The sequence below is a fragment of the Pongo abelii genome, chromosome 9 (genome assembly GCF_028885655.2).
Source record: "Pongo abelii isolate AG06213 chromosome 9, NHGRI_mPonAbe1-v2.0_pri, whole genome shotgun sequence".
Taxonomy (NCBI): domain Eukaryota; kingdom Metazoa; phylum Chordata; class Mammalia; order Primates; family Hominidae; genus Pongo; species Pongo abelii.
In genome coordinates this window covers 85,983,032-85,998,698 of record NC_071994.2, presented here as the reverse complement: position 1 = coordinate 85,998,698, position 15,667 = coordinate 85,983,032, and the positions used below count along the sequence as shown (strand labels likewise).

Here is a 15,667-nt window from a genome sequence, read left to right as displayed (position 1 = left end):
AGTTGTTACTTTCTCTACAATGTAAAAATAAAAGTGCACATAAAGAAAAAAAAAGTGAGTCTGAATCCTGACTCTGTTGTTTGTAATTGTGAATTTCAGCAATTTATTTAACTTCTCTGTGCCTCAGTTTTCTTATCAATAAAATGATGACTGTGTCTACGTATAGGGCTGTTATGAGGAGAAATTGATAATACATGTGGTGTTTAGTGTAACATTTCGCACCTGGAAGGATTTGATAAATGTTGGCTGTTATTTTTGTTGTTGCTGCTGCTGCTGCTGTTGTTTTTGTTGATAAAGCACTTGCAAGACCATTCTGCAGGAATGAAGGTAGACTTATTGTGTTGCCCTAGAAAATGCCATTAGAACCAAAAGAGGCATCATCTAAAAGCAAGAGTTCGTAACAGGTTTAGTTTCAAATACTTTTTCTACCATGTATCGCCTAACTGATCTTGAACAAGTCATTCATCCTTACTCAGTCTCCATTTTCTGATGTTACTGAGGACTTAATGTGTCTGTTCACTGTGCTAAGTGCTGTGGGTAGAGTGAAAAGGCCTTGTGTCACTGCATTGTAGTTACTCAAGCAGGAGCCAGCTGACCATCTGCAGGCATTTAGAGGGCTTGGGAGAAAGCATTCCTGCAAAGGATGGATTTTTTTATCAAATCTCAGAGGATCCTGTAAAGAATCTTTGTTTCTGCTCTTGAAAATGTTGGAAATGAAATTTGTTCTCACTTTCAAATTGTCTTCATCTGATATGGCACAAGGCTGGTCCTCTAATGGACTTGCATTCAAAAGTATTTCCCTTGAAGTAGTACCTGCCTTTTGAGGGTAACTGGATTCCTTTATTTCTCAAAGGTTAAGAAGATGAAAAAGTATGGCTTTGGAACCAGCAAGATGCTTGAAACCTGCTTTACTATCAACTAGATGTACACACTTTGGACAAGTACTTAGCTTCCCCAAACTGAGTCTTCTTATTTATAAAATGGAGCCAATGACTCCTGCTTCAAAGGATTGTTATGGGGGTTAAATGTGCCAAGGGGTATAGAGCACCCATCATGGTGCCTGACACAAAGCAAGTGGTCCTGCCTTCTTTGACAGTGCCACCAATAGTCCCAGTGCTCAAGGCTCTAAGAATGAGCTTCAACTCTAAGAGGAATGGGCATTGGCCTGCCGGTCATCATCCCATCTCCTCAACTCTGTAACATTGTGCAACTCCTGCCAGATAAAAGCTGACCTCAAGTACATTTCCCACAATTCTGGTCCCTCCTTACATTCTATGGTACCTAGGGGTCTAGTGTCCTCATGCTGTTTCTTGTCTGTCCTTCAGTGAAAGAAATCAGATGAAGGAGTTCACACTGAGGTTGAATGTTAGGAAACAGGCAAAGCATTATTTCAACTAACTATATCGAGATTTTCACAGTATATCTACTAAGTTTATGACCAAAACAGTGAATCTCAAATGGTGGGATTATAGGATTCCCAGTAAACCTTATGAGGAAAGAATTTCAGAAACATCATAAGTGCTTCATAGGATTATTCATTTATACATCTCAAAGATGGCTACATAAGGCTGTGATCTTCTTCATCCCAAACCCAAGTCTTATTTTTATTGATTCCAGTACATGACATGACACAGCCCCTGGCACATTGTAGGTGTTCAATAAATGTGGACTAGATAGTCTTGAGGCCATATCAGATGGACAAATATATTTCTTAGCCCATCTATTACTGTTAAACACAACCACAAACCATCTATAAAACACTTGGGATGGGAGAGTGGGAAGACATAGAAGTATTTTGCTTTAGTGTTAAGGATAGAGGAAATAACAGTTCTTCTAGAAAATGCCCTGTAACTGGGGAGAATTTCATAGAAGAAGTAGGATTTGAATTGAGCTTCCCAAGGCAAGGGTGGCAGCATGACATGTGGCTACAAAGAAGAGTGTTTCCAGCCCAGTAGACAGATGGAAGTTCAAAAGCTACTAGTAAAGGGTGTTGATGACAAGTTCTAGGTAGAAGCTAGCTTGTTTTGAAAACCTGAACCCCAGCATACATATTCTTGTCTTCATTTTAGTTTCCTTGGAACACTTTAAACACTTCTCCCACATTTTTCTCTCACACTTCTACACACTCCCAGTCCTCAGTCTCTGCCACATATATAGCAGGGGAAAAAATGGGGCTCTCTTTCTCTTTCTCTCTGTTATACTAGTTTCCTCTAATCTTTTGCTCAGTAATATATCACAGAACAACTTTCAGCTCATTAGCTGACAACTTTAATGCTGTTCTTTTAGAATAGTCAAAGATTTACTCTTTTCCCTAATAGCCAACAATACATAAGGCTTTAATGTCCCTTTTCACATTTCCTGAGGCTAAAATTTTCACAACATTTAACTCAAATTTAAACTTCCTAAAACTATTTTGGAAAAAAGAACCAGGAAGATTTATTTTAACATTATTTTTCTTAATCACAACAGCAAATGTCATGAATTTTACACACTAAACATACTTTTTAGTGAGGAAATACTCTTCTAGAAAAAAATTGAAATTGTACATTACAATCCAATTTAATGTAAATTGTATTTACATTAAAAAGTAGAAATTAAAATTTTCTTTTAGTGGTATTAATAATGTTATTAGGATGAACCATATGAAATTGCCATTTTTGTAGGTCAAGTTGAATATTGTCAATTTTGTGTGGTTCAACCTAATACAGACTCTTGCATAGAGGTTACAGCCATAGATTGTACTAAGAAAAGAGTCTTCAAAGAATTTAGTGCAGAAAAAATGAACGTATTGGTTTACTGATTTGAAAAGGTGCTTAAACAAAGCAGAAGTATTGTTCAATTTCCCATAGTAAAAGCAAAAGCTACCATTCATTGAGTGGGTTTTCATCTGCATCACCTTATTCAGTTCTCAATATAATTCTGCAACCATTTTGAAGTAGATATTCCTATCATCACTTAATAGATGTACAGAGTCAAAATTCCAAACCTGAGTCTGCTGGACAAAACCCACACTCTTTCCCTTCTATTACACTACCTCAGAGATTTAATACAGAAGATAAACCACTTCTCCAAAATACAATACCAATTAGCATCAGGACTTGGAATTATGGGTACATATTGAGTTATTTACATAGAAAGCTTGACTTTCTACAGTTAAGTCTTTGAGAAAAAATTCTATAAAGTAGGAGGTCATTTTATATATACTGAGCTCCTCAAGAACAGAGGCTGTCTGAATAATCTTTGAATCCATGGGACACAGCACAGAACCTATTGTAAATCATAAATAAACATAGTAAATCACAAATAAATGTTTCTAGAATAAATGAGTAAACAAAAGAATGACTTTTGCATGGGAAAAGGCAGAATAGGTTCATAGCTCTTTGCAGAATCAAACGTCTTACAGTATGTAGGTATTTTAAAACCACAAGATAGAATCACAGAATCATAACTCCGAATGGAATATCAGAGTTCCTCTTGCACAATATTTGTTTGTTGTTTGTTTAATAAACAAAGGAAGTAAACCACAAAATTCCAAAGCTAAATGATGACAGAAGCCAGAGCCAAATCTACCGAGCCTTCTTGAAAATATATCTATCCCTGGATTTTTCTTCCTTTAGGAACATAAATGTGCTAAGGTATTATCTACTCATCAATAATTACCAAAATTATTTATATTTTTATACACAGCATATATACATGTATACATACACACACACATAAATAATTGCAGCACAATTTACTTTCTTTGGGGAAATACTTGTTTTTATTGCACACAGCATTTGATAAAAATCAACATTAGCCAGGAACTTATAAGTGTGAGAAAGAAGGCGGCTAAATACAAATTTTTTTGGTGGAAAATCACACCCATTCACTAATCCTCAGGTGGACTTGTGCTCAGGAAGAATAATTTACATTGTCAAACACTCACAAGCCTGAAAAAAAAAGAAAAGAAGGGTGAATTTGTATTCATATGACAGATACCTTCACACACATTATCCTGGAAAACACATTGTAGATTATACAATTTGTTGGTAAGTGATTTATGCTTTTTATGCACAGTTATTTGCTTAGTCTCCTATTCATCCAAAAATCCATACTTTTTCCTGGTTTACCTGACTTTCTCATTATGCATAACTTTGAAGAGAAGCAATATTTAGCAATGATGCATTCTCTGCAAATGGATGGCATGCATGCATCTGTCTTCTAATATAATATTCATGGTTTTCACATCTCTAAATGTGAATTTTCCCCTTAGTGCTTCTTCAACCCATATTTTGTATCTTAGGGCCATACAAAAATTGAAACATTTCAGTACTTATTTCATACTTTTAAGAGGGAAGAAAATATTGGCAAAGGATGGGTAAGAAATGGAGGTTACAATGCAGATGATGTAAACCTTGAGCTACATACATACCCAAAAGCCCAAAGTTGAGCTATTGTTGACTGACTGGTTCTAGGCAAGGACTAAGGGTCAGTTCAGGAGCAAATATAGAATTTAGAACATTCAGTCTATAATGATGGTGTTAAGAAGGGGGTTGAACATTCAGTTGGTTCTTTGATATGCAGCAGGTCTCTACAGTAGACAGGAACAAGTGGATTTTCAAGAAGCTCCAGAGACCTATAAATCCTAAGGAGTTTCTCCAGAAGCCCTACATGGAAAAACCCTAACTTGAGGCTTGTCCTTGACTTAGAGTCACAGAGCATTATGTATAAGCAACACAGCCTAAGATAGCATTTCAAAATGCTAGCACAGATAATTTTGCTATTTTAGTTTTCAGGAGCAAGCTCCTCTGGCTTGCCTGTATTTGACAGCTAACCCGGTGTTTTAGTTGTATTGATGGTGGAATGAGAAAGATTTATTTTTATAAGCCTAATGATGAGACTCTTACAGCACATCAGTTTGGACTTCAAAAGGATAACACAATTCCAGAAATTAGGTGGTAAACAGCCAGTCATAGGCTGTCTTCCCAATAAAGCAGGATAAATGAACCAGAGAAGAGAAGAGAGGATGCAGCAGGAAAGTAGAGGCAGATCACTCAGAGGGAGGTGGTAAGAAAAAGCAAGTGAGACCAGCTGCAGGAGGAGGAAATAGACACAGCCCAGCCGCAGAGGAAAGGTAAGGCAGGGAGAAGTGAAGGGAATCTAGTCACAGATGCAGAGAGACAGATCAGGAGAGGATCACAGAGGTGAGACCCTGCAGGGGAGAATGGGAGGAAAGGGTGAGGGTATCATAGAGAGGAAAAAAAAGGAGAGTCAAGGGACCACACCTTTACAATGCAGTGTGCAGTGTGTGGTGTACGGAGTACAGTGCAGTGTACGTGGCAACTTTTCCAGGTGGTAGGAGTTTGACGAAAGAGAAAACAATGCAACAGGAAACTGCATGCAATGCAAACTTGGAAAGGGAAAAGATAGAGGATGATGATTTAAAGAATGCAGAATTATATGTCTGGGTTTCATGGAACTCCTCGTGCCAAGAACAGCAAGGGCTAGTCATATATATTTTATTCTGATGCTGGGAACTGTTAGTGCAGTGAATGGAGTTTGAGAGTTCCAGGTCCTCTGTTTCAGGCAGCCTCCAGTGCTTCTTCCCCTTCTGGATGACTGCTGCCCTTGTGCTTACTGACTTAATGCCTCTTCGTCTCACAAGATGTGGCAGAGCCCACCGCTGATCAGAACCTGCAGCCAGCCTCTCACAGAACTGGCCCCAGTATAGGCTGAAGCATAGTTCAAGGAAGGAGCTGGGTGAGAAGGCACTGAACTTGGCCACAGGAATATTAAAAGGGTTTGACGTTAAAATGCTCTGGGGGATTGTTGTGCTCTCTGTAATACCCAAAGTGGCAGAGCTGTTGAGGAAAGCTGGTCCCTGCACTGACCAAGCTCGCCCTAAAGAAACAGGGAAACAGCCCCTAGACACCAAGACTACAGTATGCCTGGAGGGGGCTGTTTACTGAGATGGGAAAGCAAAGTGGCCCATTGTGATGACGGCACTAGCAGGAGCTGAGGCTGCTGTTAGAAGGCATGTGATATTATGGGGGAGGGAATGTATATGCGTGGGGAGCAGAAGTAGATTTGGAAGCACGTAGCAACATTGATGGCTGTCAGAGGTAGGAGTGTTACCTGCAGACCTAAGGCTGGAGACAGCAGGTATTGTAAGAGAAGAGGGAAGATTAAGTAGGGGAGAAAGGACACAGTGTGGGCACCACACAGACCAGATCTCTTATCTTAGCTCTGCTACCTTCGAAGCATCTAATCTTTCTGTGCCTCAGTTTTCCCATCTTAAAGTTGACCTCAGCAAAGTTCTTGGGAGGATTAGCAACAATAAGCCTAACACAATACCCTCTTGTTCAGTGTTCAGTAACTAGTATTATCTCTATTAGTGATCTCCTTCCACAGTTAAATTCTTGGTCACAAACAGTTTGAAAGTCAATTGCCTAGATTTCTTCCCCTTTTATTCCCTGTCTCCTTTTCTTTTCTGTTCTCCTGGTTTGCTTTTCCCCTCCTTCCTATTATTTACTGAGCATTCACTTTGTGCTAGGAACTGAACGAATGCAGTGGAACTTTATTTCTTGATGTTTTTTATCTACTGAACGGATTGTGGCTTTGCAGCTCCGTTCACATCTGAAGCTCTGGCAACTAACCATGGAAACTCACACCTTGCTGAAGAGTTGTTTTCTGCAGGGAGCAGCATTCTGTGTGCTAAACTGGGAGGCTGGAAAGAGGGAATTGGTTAGTAATTAGAAAAGATTTAAATTACTGAAAATACCTCCCTGCCTGTGTAAATGGAAAATTTTTCTGATGCTTACAATATCCACTTGGGACTGATACTGAAAGATTCAGCACAGTCTTGACTGCTTTTATGAAGTCTTGATATATGCTTCAGAGAACAAAGGAAAGTGATGAAGGAAAGATAATTCCAGATGATGGTCATTCTTTCTCACTCCTTATTGTATGGAGTTTGTCTTTTCAGGAGAGTTTTGAAATGATTCTATTGCTGCTTCTAGTTTTCCCAAATGTCTAGAAGCATTTTTTGAAATCAGTAATGCTTGGAGTTAAGGCTATATGTATGTGGTCTGCCTAATACTTCCCACAAAAGTCCACATTCAAGATGGCAGCTCCAGTATAGAGAATTCTGCCTTTCAAGATGGCAAAGTTGGTTGCCACCTTCCAGGGTCCTGCCTGTCTGCTATATTATTCTCCTCGCTTATACTTTCTTTTCTAGTTTGCATTGTTTTCACTATTAGACACTGAAATTGGCCATGAAATCCTTGGTGAGCTGATTAATAATTCCTCTTTAGAGGAACAGGAGTCTTTGTGAACCTTAAGGCTTCTTCAGAGGTGAGGAAGAGATTCATTAAGCACATAAAGCTGTAGTCACCCTCAGTAATAATTTATGAGGACATCAATTTGTGCCACATCCTGGGAAAACAAGAAGACTGAAACAGTGGCTGGGACTGCCCTCGTGGGGCTTACAGTCTAGTTATTGATATTTATTCATTAAAAAGGTAAATAGAAAAAGAAAGCAAATCACAGAACATCGTGTGTTATTATGGGATCATTCTTTAAAACAATGACTATATATGGAGGTAAACATGAATGTTTTTGCACTCACGTATATTCACTCACTGACAGGAACCAGGCACTATCCTAGACATTGGGAATGTAGCTGGGGATATGTAAATATGTGTAGAGAAAGTGTATAAAGTTAATTTGTCTAGTTTATTATCAGTGGTTACCTGAAGGTTAAGATAGAAAGATGTTCACAGTTTACTTGCTGTTTTTTTGTATTGTTTTAGTTGTTTAAAATGAGCTTGCATTACTGCTGTCCTGAAAAATAATAATAAAAGAGTAAAGAAGGACCAAAATTCATGTAATGCTGCCAGGTTGTGGGGCTGATGGCCAAGTAAGTTTCACAGACCATCATGATTACAAGAGGTCTGGGAAGATAGAACCTGACCTGGACAAGAGAGAAGGCCAAGACTTCAAAGAATCCAGGAAAACAGGAAGTAAAACAAGGAGGAGGAAGTTAGGCCCAAGGGAATAACATTAGGCTAGGGATGGACATGAAGATTCTGGCAGCAGCAGAGGGTTTGCTTAGGAGAGGAGGCGTGTGATGTAGGACATTGAACTCTAGCATTCTCATCTGGACTCTACTACAAATACACTGAGTGACCTTGGAAAATAACTTCATTCTCTGTGCCTCACTTTTTCCACCAATGATATGGGAGGACTAGACAGAATCCACTCTAACGTTCCCTCATATCAGAGAAGTCTCTAGTCTTAAAAAGACTAGAGAGGGTTGTGGTAAAAGCTACATTGTGAAAGGGCTTAAATATAGGGCCAAGAAATTTGCACATAATTTACAAGCAGTTAGGAACACAGATGAATATGAGCATCTGTGGCATGTATAAAATGTGAAAGGCAGTATTTAGAGAAAAGTAGAATGGTTGTGATACACAAGACAACTATCAAGGTATTGAGAGTAGACAAAAGGGAGAGGGAGGATGGGAGAGAGACAGAGATTAGAGGAAAAGCTAACATCAATTAGAAGTGTACCGCATGGTAATGATATATAATATCATGCTATATCAAAAAACAAAATATATTATATATCAAAAAGAACAATATTATATATCAAAAACATTATAATATGATATATAAAAAATTATAATGTCATGATATATCAAAAATAAATCCAGAATGATAGAGAAAAAAAAATATATATATAAAGGGGAAGCTCTCCTGCACAGAATAATACCAGCTAATAATTCTAGAAGAAATAAAGAATTTATAAAATAACCATTTTTTAACCCACAACAAAATAACTATTTCAAGAAAGCATAATCCATAGATGCTAAAAAAATTAGGGGTTAAAGTTTACTGGAAAAAGAATATTTACATGGTCTCAAATAAACCACCTTATAGATTGTTATTTGCAAAATAGAAAGGTGCCTTTTAAATGAAGAGATCTGGTGGTCCATGTATTTTGAGCCTCCTGCTATGACGTAGTAAGAAATACACAGCATTCATTACACACTGGATTTTGCTAAAAATATTTCACCTGATTCTGATTGGGAAGAAACAATCAGACAAATTCAAAATGCAGAACACTCTATAAGCATCTGACTGAATTTTTTTTAAAAAAAGAGTAAGTTTTATTTTAAAAAAATGTAGGTAATGTTCAAGACTAATAATGACTAAAGACATAATAACAACCAAATGCAATGCATAAAACTTAAATCCTGGATTTAAGAAAAAAAATCTGTAAAAGACATTTGGAGGATAACTGAGGAAATTTGAATAGGTGCAATATATTAAATGGCATAGAAATATTAGTTTTGTTGGTTTTCTCTGGAGTAATAATGGCATTGTGGTTATACAGAAAATATCTTTACACTGAGAAGATGCCTTGTTGATATGTTAGATTGAAAGTGGAATGACATCTGCAACATAATTCAAATGGTTCAGAAAAAGTGTGTGTCTGTGTGTGTGTGTGTGTGTGTGTGTCTTCTGCTAGGCAGATAGGTAGGTAAGTGGAGAGAGCAAGAAGGAGGAAGAGAGGGAGAACAAATGTACCAAAATGTTAAGAACTGTTGAATCTTTATGAGTTTTTTTATAATGTTCTTCAAGTTTTCTATAATTTGAAATTTTTCAAAATAAACAGGAAACAGGGCCTGTTTCAATAGTTCAGATCAATGCTTAGAACTAGCATAGTAAATTAGAAAGGAAAAAACAAAAGCAAAAGATATTTTGAAGAGAAATCTTTTAATAAATATTATTTCTCATTCATAGTGGTGAATACAAGTTGATTTTCAAGCATCTCTGTTTATTCAGATCTCCTTCTCTTGATTTGACTGATTGCAGTTGGGAAGATTTTGACTTCCCAAAAAGATTTGACTGATTGCAATTGGGAAGATTTGATGAAAGTAATTGGGAAGAGGGGACTTAAGAGTTCTTGACACAGTTTGCCTAAACTCACAAAACCTGTTTCTTGGGAGCTTTTAGGCAATGAGATGATTACCTTATTTTTAGGTGAGGAATAAGTCAAAGAAATACTAAGATGTAATTGTGGGCAACAGCCAGATGCCAAGATACACATAAGCCCAAACACAAAAGAATGTCATCAACTTGAGGAGATATGATGAACAAAACATCAGGTGAGTCCCACATGCAGCAGCCAGAGTTTGAGTTTTGCATTAACGGATTTTGACCAAGATTAATTCCATTAGTATCTTATTCCTTCTCAAGCCTTTCAGATGTTTTAGGAGTGGACTGTTTTGACAGATATGTCTCTGGAGACAGCATTATTCCTTCCTTTAAAATTGATTCCAAAGCTTATGAACAAGATTAACTGTGTATGAGGAAAAAAGGAAACAAGAACCCTTTTCACTTACATTACAATTTCACTCAGATTAATTTATGTAAACTAAACCAAATTAGTGAATATTACAGGATATGTAGAAATGAACATCCTTATTGCTTTCAAATCTGTATACTATTTAGACAAATTCCTAGTTAATAACTTTGACCCAGAACTTAGCCAACTGAACTTGTTTGAACAAAATAATAAGGTTCACTGGGAATTAGGGTATTTATGTGAAAAATGGTATTGATTCAGTATTTCCTTTTGCAGGTATTATTGCACCTTTGGAAGGACATTTTTTCACTATGCCTGATTGTGCCATGGTTTGCAAAACATTTAACACACATGAGACTTCTACAATTAATGCCAAGGCTGACTCCTGACTTGGACATTTTAACAACAGAAAATACCATCCCCCTTCACAAATAGACACATTTTCATACCCAGTTGAGAACTACTGTTAGATTCTAAGTCACTTAGGGCTGAGCCATTGCTTTCTTCACCAATCCATCCCCCAAAAATAGCACAATGACTGGCACAAAGAAGGCATTCAGTAAATATGTATTGAATGGATTAACACAATGTTTGAAAATTTGATTACACTAGGACTCATGTTTTCTGTAAATATTACTGTATTTTAAATGTGCCTACATAGCGCCTTTTGTCTTTTATTGCTAAGGTAACACAAACCTCAAATTCAGTAGTTAAAACTTTTTCGTAGGACTTTTAAAATTGTTATGGTACAACATGTTTACTTAAAAATATTCACATACTGTTAAGGGCTATAAAATGAAATGTAACCCATTTTCTCCTCTTCAGCATTTCTCCCCTCCCCACCACAATACCATAGCCCATTAAAGCCTCTGTTATCAATTCATTGTGTAACCTTGCAGGCATTCTCTATAAGATCATTCATCCTTTTCTTTTTTTGAAACAAATGAACTAGATATACATATAGTTCTACAACTTGCTTTTCTTTAATTTAGCAATAGATTATGACTTTTTTTAGTTTCAAAATATTAGACATGTATGCTGTTGCTTTTAATGACTGCATAGTATTCCATTATATGAATAGTTCATTATCTATTTAATCAATTTATTATTGATAGTGTTTTAACAGTAGATTAAATAGTGATATTTTAATATCTGAAACCCAGAAATCACAAAAAAACTAAGTTTAAATAAAGAATAATAGAGCACTTTCAGTTAGTCCACTGATTTCAAAAGGGAGAACATGTTGAGCAAATTCAGAAGGCTTTTTTCTTACCACCATCCACCAGAGAAAGGATCTCAGCTTCAAATTTAACCCTAACCAAAGGGAATCTGTCAGCCTAGCAGCACACACACATCTCATCTCAGGATAGAACATTTGATGGGTGAGGTGAGAAGCCACAAAGCAGATCTTGAAGGATAGGAATTTAGCCTTCAGCCCAGAGTCTGACACTGCCTGAACAATTTAGAGGCTTGGATAAAGTGGAGGTGGTTGTTTAACAATGTTTGCAAGGACATTTAAGGCATATTGGTGCTTCAAGGAACATATTGGTTGCTTTACAATTTTTTTTTAATTAGCCAGGCATAATGGTGCATGTCATGTCACTGCTATCTAGCCTGAGCAACAGAGTAAGACCCTGTCTCAAGAAAAGAAAAAAAAAAAAGTCTTGGGCCTCACCCTCAAAGATGCTGATTCAGTGAGATCAGTTTCATCAACCATTCTCCCCCTAGAGGACAAATGCCTTCTGAAAAGGACTCTAATTAGTACCTGGCTCATAACAAGTGCACAGAAACTCATTGTCAAATAAATTTTAATGATTTAAATAAAGTTATGTGATTTAATAGTTACAACCATTAATTAGTTTAAGGAATATTGTTGAATATCTACATAGTGTAGTCAGCACTAAAAGTATGGGGTTGAAAGAGACAGTCAAGGTCTCTACTTATGGGAAGCTTTTCTCGGGGTGGGTGAGATAATAAACAGAATAACATGTGGGCCTAAATTCTGTAAGAAAGTAAAACCAGGTGAATTAGAGATAGGCTGGGAGGCTACTTTAAATGTGATTGTCAACAAAGAGCTCTTTGAGGAACTGGCATTTGAGCTGACACTTATGAAAATAAGTTGTCAACGATGAGAAAAGCTAGGTAAGAGCACTCCAGTCAAAGGGACCACTGGCACAAATGCTGTAAGACTGGAGGAAACTTGGACTGATGCAAAACAGAATGAAGGCCCTTGTGGCCAGCAAACAGTAAAGAAGACAGAGTGGAATAAGATGGAATAAGAGGGATAGGCAGAGCCCGAGGAAAGGAGTTTGAATTTCATTCAAAGTCTAACAAGGAGCCAAAAGAGATTTTAGCAGAGGAGAGGCATGATCTGATATACAGTTTGAGATCATTCTGGCTGCTGAGTCAAAAAGGGATAGAGGAGGGTGGGAGGAGTGGGCCACAGAGACAATGGAGGGACCCATCAAGGCTACTGTAGTATTCCCAGGGAAAATGATAGCTTGGCCTAGAGGGATGGGGTGGAGTTAGAGAAAAGTGCATGGAATTAGAATATGGCTATGAGCTAAGGGATTGCATGCGGAGGTGGGAAGGGAAGAAATGAATGGAGGTTCTTGATTCAGTGGTTGAGAGGAGAATGGTGGTAGTACTGTTTGCTGAAAATGAGAAAACTCTCGAGAAACATGTTTGGGAGAAATTTTGAGTTTGATTTTGAGCACGATGAGTTTGAAAAGTCTTACACATCTATCTGCAGATGTCAAGTAAGCAGATAGATTTCAAGTCTGGAGTTAATGTAAAAATCAGAGCTTGGAGATACTAGTATCACCTTGTGTTTGTATAATATTTGTATAAGGTTTCAACTATTTTTTGCTTATATATTCTTACAAAGATAGTTAACTTTTTACTTGAAATGCATGAATTCTAGATGTTACTGTCTTTCAGCCTTTAGTAAGCTGGGTTTGGATAGCCAAGTTATACTTTATTATTTTCATTTAAAGATTCCAAAATAATCATCCCTCTAGAAATGACCTGGTAATCCAAAACATTTTTAAAGGTCTAATTTTTTTTTTTAACTATAAGCCTGTTTTTGCATCAGGAATCCAAATTTAAAGGGAAGTTAATGTTTAACTGCTAAGATACATAAATATTAAATATCAATTTTTCACTTTGCCTCTGCTCCAGAAGGATTCTAGTCTTGAGCTGTAATGCATATACTGTCAGAAATATTACCACTCTCCACAAAGTATAACAGCCTCCAGGAGGAGAAGGGAACTTAATTAGAAATTTCCACTTCAAATACAATTTATAGTTCATTCACTCTGAAACATGCTGGAGGGTATTTGAAAAGTTTAATGCATAATGATCTGTTTGTCTCAAGTTGTCAACAAAATACATATTGAGCATAGAATATATTTGTTTATTAAGCATTAGAAGGGACCTCTGAGATTCAGTATAAGGCTCTCTTTCTAGATAAAGAAACTGAGGCCCAGAGAGATGAAGGGACTTCTCAAAGTCAAATAAGCTAACAGCATGACTGGAACTCAAGACTCCTAACTCCTAGGATTGTGCTGTTCTGTTTCAGTGCCTTCACCCTAGCACTTTTCCCTGGTCAAATGAGCCTGCATTGAGATAATTTTATACTCTCCCAAGTCATCCTCTTTGTGTACATCAGGAGAGGGTTCAACAATAGCTAATAATTATGTGCCCTTACTAGGTGCCAGGCACTGTTCTAAGTTCTTTACATGTATTAACTAATCTAACCTTATAGCAACTCTGTGACATGGTACTCTTATTATCCCCATCTTGTGTATCAAGCTTCTTCTACATCTGGGTCTAATTTGACCAGGGTACTGACCATAGGAATATGAAATCTAAAATGATTTTGAACATTGGCCACATCTCTAAGCTTCAGGTAGATATTTTCCAACTGTCTGCAGAACTGTAGATATCCAACAGACATAGCAAAGTCAACATGTCTGAAACAAAATACATTATCCTCTCACCCAAACCCACTCTCCATCCTGTGTTCCCATCTTGATTAATGGTATCATCACACCTCCAATCATCCTAAAGCCTTTTGACACCTTCCACATCTCCCATTTTCAATCTGCTCAACATCGTAAATATTATTTAAACTCTATTTGGCTTCCAGAAGTATTTGAGGAGAATAGCTGCACAGAATCTTCCTCTGTTTTCCTGTCTCAAATTTGTGCCACATCTCCCACCCTCAATTCCACCCTCATTTGCCTAATTTGGGCCTTAATTATCTGTATCATTGGTAACACTTCAATAGTATCACATCTGATTATCTACTGGGATAGTTCCTACCCTGTCCTCACTTAGTTCATTAACCCCAGTTTCTCACTGTTGCCAGAGTTATTCTCCGATAAACACAGGTCCAATTGTGTTAAATGCTTCTGTAAAACCCTTCCATAGCCACTTATTGACAAAACTTCTTGCCCTGGCATTCAAGGTCTACTTCTGCTGGCAGCATTTTTTCTTTCTCCCTATCTATGTTCTATGCTAGCCATCAGACTGCTCACAATTCAACATTGAATGTGGTATTTATAGTTTCCCTGTTACCCGCATAAGTATGTGATAAGATCATTTAATACATGTGAGTTTGTTTATTCTATTTGTTTGTTTATGTATCACCTTGTTCAGTAACAAATGTGAGGTGGGGAAACAGTTTACTAACTTTTGAGATGTTATTTTTAAGCCATAGAAATAATTAAATTTACAACACAGGGGACCCTAGAGATGGTGCAGCCCAGCACCTTCATTTTTCAGAGCAGCTCATTAGCTGGCTTGAATAAGTTGATGGCAGAGTTGGCAACAGAACTTACATTTTCGCTTCATTGCCTCTCATCACTTCAGGAAAAATGAAAACAGATTTTTTTCCTTCTTGAGAAAGAATGGGAGCCTTCTACATGTATTTAATACACCTGTAATACATCTGTTCATCTTACTATCCATAGTCTGTCTGAATAAAATAGAAATAGTTTGGATCCTACCCCAATTTCTTCCCTCCTGCCCCCTGCCACCTTGCACCCAGATCCCCAACTGTGAAATTATTGGCTTGAAACAGTCCCCTGTGTTCTGTACCTGTCTCATTTTAATTGAAATGTGGTGCCAATTATCTAGCCTTTTCCCATTTGGTTACTCCTATGTATTTTTTTCACAGTTAATAATTCTGTGAAATTTGTAGGTCTTACCTACTTTTATTCTAAGATAGTCTTCTATCAAACATATTCTTTGGTTTTATTATTGCTGATAAAAGCCAGTTAAAAATCCTGGTTACATAGATAATGGATA

General features: G+C 37.2%; 1 protein-coding gene across 21 annotated transcripts in view; it reads left to right on the top strand.

Annotated features, from left to right (window-relative positions):
• Positions 1-15,667, top strand: part of DLG2 (discs large MAGUK scaffold protein 2) — a 2,173,778-nt gene that overhangs the window by 1,809,324 nt on the left and 348,787 nt on the right. The gene's annotated exons all lie outside the window — the stretch shown is intronic.